Source organism: Tasmannia lanceolata, unplaced genomic scaffold (genome assembly GCF_043159265.1).
Source record: "Tasmannia lanceolata isolate RefF3 unplaced genomic scaffold, GAP_Taslan_0.1 ptg000006l, whole genome shotgun sequence".
Classification (NCBI taxonomy): domain Eukaryota; kingdom Viridiplantae; phylum Streptophyta; class Magnoliopsida; order Canellales; family Winteraceae; genus Tasmannia; species Tasmannia lanceolata.
In genome coordinates this window covers 15,784,139-15,788,868 of record NW_027518683.1, presented here as the reverse complement: position 1 = coordinate 15,788,868, position 4,730 = coordinate 15,784,139, and the positions used below count along the sequence as shown (strand labels likewise).

Here is a 4,730-nt window from a genome sequence, read left to right as displayed (position 1 = left end):
AAACTAATTTCATGGTTGTCAAACATGGCCTCATAGTAAAGGAGTTGATACCTATTCCTCTTTGTTATGATAAAGGGGTGGATATGGTAAAATGAGGGCGTCTAAACGTAAAATAGACCCTACAAAAACTTCATCTTTTAATACTTTACTTACAGTTTACAAACAACTAACATATAGATACCCTTAAAACCAGGCAAGAAAACCATGTCAGTTTGTCCCAATATATGAATGAGTAAAAGGAAATCAAATAATACAAATTCACGTAATGCAAAAATGTCTAGATTTATGGACAATGCTTTAGGTTTCAATTTTGGTATGCATGATGGAAATGAAACATGTCGATTTCGGATGAAAAAGGAAAATGATTTCAACACAAACATTTCTTATAAAAGAAGCTCATGTTTCTTTTCTTTTAGTATTTAAATAGCTGTAAAAGAGTTTTATAGTTCCCAAAATGCACTTACATGACAATTAAATACTAAAAGACAAGAAACATGAGCGTCTTGTATCAAAACATAGTGGTGCTGAAATCATTTCCCTTTTGGTAAAATTAAGAAAACATATGAAAATATGTGCAAATGATGTAGATTTAAGATCAAACTTTAAGTAGTACTAGACTAAGCATAAATGCATACTAAAAAACATCACATGAGCAAAAAATCACCCGTACTGATTTAGCAACATTGAAAACCAAAGACATACTTTGAACGGAGGGTTCTATGTAGTAAGAAATCTAAATATTTCAAACGGTACGCCAAGTTGGTACACCCAACACCCCTCACTCCTCGTACACAATAGTAGCTCTCGCAGCTCCACATTGGTGTAGGCTTCGATGAAATCAACACCACAGACCCCGATTGTTTCAAAGTATCTCTAGCTAGTCCACTGAGTTCACAAAGATCTCTCCCGCGAGCCCATGGTACACATACAAGGAATTGGGTGTTGGTACAGGTTTCTTGTTTCCAACTTTTGGGACTCTACGTGGTGTAGACTCCGTTATTGCCTCTTGGTTTTCTAGTTGGAGTAGGAGAGAGAAAGAGGAGGCAACAGTAGGTTAGGTATCCTAGGTACCTGGTTGGGTTAGGAGAGGGAGAGCCTAGCTTAATATAATCTATTGAATAATGTAGGAGTAGAGGTGCAGAAACAAATGACTAGTGTGGGTAGTGAGAGAGAGAGAAAGAGAGAGAGAGCATTTGCCTCCAAATAATCCAATTGGGCATTTGGGCATACCTAATTAGAGAGAAATTATATGAGCATTTGCCTCCAAATAATCCAATTGGGCATTTGGGCATACCTAATTAGAGAGAAATTATATGATGCACAACCGAGCATACACATGCAGCCCAAAAAAACCTTGGTTGATTCAAAACATTCATTTGTTGTGCAAAAAATCTTCTTCATAGGATGATCCTAACCCTATGATTTGTGGAGGTTTAAAATGAACGGCGCTATATATAAACCTCAACGGATCGAAGGCTTAGGATCATCTACGAAGGTGATTTTCGGGGCAGACCCATCTATGTCTGGTCCCAACATATATAGACCTCAACGGATCGAAGGCTTAGGATCATCTATGGAGGTGATTTTCGGGGCAGACCCATCTATGTCAGGTCCCAATAAAGAATCATTTGGATCACCAAAAAAAATGTTGGCCCCACTGTTTTTTCAGGATGTACATGCATGCACGGTTGTCCACCATATAAATTCTCCTCATTAGAAAATGAACAAAAAGAAAAAGAAAAAAAAACAAATTGAATTCCCTTATCCTTAGTGGTTTGTTCATTGGATGGATGAGATCTTGAATTGGGTGGAGGGATCATCACTCTCATTTCATCATGTAAGAAGGTTGGCAAGTAGTGAATCCGATAAATTAGCTAGGGAAGGAGTATCCAGCCCACTTTTGGAAACCTTCGACTTTCTCCCCCTTGACAAGTTTGGATTGTGAGCTTTTGGGTTTTTCTTTTGATGTCTTTTATCGATCATCTCAATCGCCGGGTTGGCTCTATGTTCTTTTCCCCCGTTAATTTAATTCTTTGTCATTAAAAAAAAAATCAAGTTGAAAAGATGAAATCGATCCATACAGCCACATAATTTCAAAAGGGACAAAAGTAAAGGAGAACACCCTAAGTTCTCTTGTACGTTTTCCTCACAGCCACCACCCTAAGGCCTAAGCTAAGCCAAGATAGTCAGCAGTCAACGGCCGAAAGATATGGCCGGCGTTTACCTCCAAACAATCCAATTGACTCTTCATCAAGTGCATGTAAATAACCCAGTCCCCCTCTCTGCTCGCACTCGGCAGAGGCATTACGTACCCGGACTCACCGCCCCAAGGAAAATGGTATGACCCAAAAACTGGCCTCCCCCATCCGAAATCCACCTCCTTCACCGGAAACCGCTGCCCTGACGACATCACAAATGCCGCCCCATCATCCCTACCCTTTACATAAATCTTTGTCACCCCTGGCTCCGGCCGATGCACCTCCACCCAATCGATCAACCCCAAGAAATGCTCCTTAGTAGCTGCACCCTTCACATACTCATGAACAGCACCCGCCACCCAATTCAAGGGCTCTCTCGTTAGCTCCTCTACACTCTCATCCCCGAAAGGAATTGAAAGCACGTTCCCAAAATAATTAAACATGGATTCTCCATACTCAGCGGTCAATCTAGTCCGTCCATCGACGACAGTACCTGTTAAAGTATAAACAATTAAATAACACCAACTCTCACAGCCTAGGCCCTGTTCGTTTGAGATTGTGACAACCAATTGTTAGCCCCAAACCTATTAGCGGACTCAAATTTAAATCTAATTTTGCTTCCCATAATAGGTTTTGGGCTCACAATCGGTTGTCACAATCTGAAATCAACAAGCCCTTAAGCTTTTGGAGTAATTGATAGTTTCACATGGTATTGGAGCTATTGCCTCGCAGCAAGTCCTGGTGTCTAAACCCAGTTACTCATTGATATTAAAAATTCACATGTATGGCCAACCCAAAAGAGGGGCCACATGTGCCACGAGTTCAGCCAAGCACCCCCCCCCCCCAAAAAAAAAAAGAAAAGGGCCACACGTGCGGGGGTGTGTTTAAGTATAAATTATTAGAGTTTTTAATATGGTGGCTGCCCGTCAAACAGCAACGGCAGAGAGAGAAAAAACCCTCCCCTTGATTTTTGATCCAAGTCAAACTCCCTTCTTTTACTTTTACCTTTATCAAAAGTCAACATGGTTGATTTTTTTTTCTCTCCACCCTTTATATGTAAAGAGCGGCCACCATATAATTTCTCAAATGATTAAATCACACAAACTCTAATGGTTTCAGTTTTTGGAATAATTGGTTCTTTTACAGTACCCATCTTGATTCTCTTCGTTCCATCTTTCTCACTCTTTGCAACTATTTGCCATAGAAATGCGCTGAGAGATTCGAGCTTGCTTCTTCTAGTCCCACCAATGCTCACTTGGGCTTGAAGCCAATCGATGTCCTCTGCGGCCACGGAGTAGATTCGGCTTATGACATGATCGGCTCCTGGCACGGGATCTGATGGAGGTGGCATTGACGAAATTGGAACGTACATGTTGTTGATGGATGAGTCGTAGGATCCCTGAGGACGCGGATTGAGCAATGACCGTTGTAAAAATGGATAGATAGAGATGGGCTTCGATTGGGCCATCTCGGCCCATGTTACCAAAAACATGTTCATTGAGTAGGCATCAGCAATCCGGTGGTCAAATGTGCATGCAATTATGGCAGCCCCACACTTGAGCTCCGTTGCCTGTCAAAACCATTAGGAAAAAAATTCAAAAAAAAGAAGAAATATAAAAGAGGAATGCTAGACTTAAGGGCTCCCTTGCAAAAATAGGATGAAAGGGTGTCCCCATTGGTGGAAAGTCGTCAAAGTGGATTTAATGTTCATTGACACCCATTCAAGGAATTTCCACGCATCTTTTTTGAGGATCAAGGATAAGAAAAATACTTCAAATAAGTATGACTAAAGTGACAGAAATAAGAACAAAACTTGGCTCAGGTCAGACCCCCAATAATAGCAAAGAGTGTGGGGTGTTGAAATATCAATTCCATGCTTACTTTTTATTTTCAGAAGTAACTGATATTTCCACACCCCTTGCTATTAGACTATTAGCAAGGGGTCTGAGTAAAGTTCCTCGACCCCGACCTGACAATAACCTTATTTATCGGTTGACTAAATCACCCACGACAAGTTGCAACCAACACCTACTATAGTCTTCCAGCTTGGCTAATATGTCGTCCAACAAGAGTAGGGGTGTCAATGGACCCAGACAATCCGATGGTTCCAAAGGATTTGAATGTTTAGGGCACAACAGTTGGATCCAAACATGGATCCATATCCTAAGATCCGAAATTATTTTGAATGTTGACTCAGGTGTAGTCACAAAATCTTATGGAGCGTCCTACATCGGAATAGAGGGTGCCAATGTAGATATGGTAGTATTCCATTTGTGTCCAAGTCCACTTTTATCAGTTGACATTCTTTGAATATTAACAAGCCTATCCAATTTTAATGAACTATTTTCAAATTTTTCAAAGAGTTTCTTGAGTTCATCATATTCAAAAGATAGTTTACCGTTTTCATGCTTTAGTTTGTTATTTTCAACAGAAAGATTTTGTCGATTTTCATTCAAAGTCTTAATGGTAGCATTTAGCTCATGAATTTTTACTTTGCATTTTTCATTTTCATCATCTAAAAATTCATGATCC

General features: G+C 40.2%; 1 pseudogene; it reads right to left on the bottom strand.

Annotated features, from left to right (window-relative positions):
* Positions 1–2,026: 2,026 nt before the first annotated feature.
* Positions 2,027–4,469, bottom strand: LOC143878759 (coniferyl alcohol acyltransferase pseudogene; annotated as a pseudogene).
* Between the last annotated feature and the right edge of the window lie 261 nt (positions 4,470–4,730).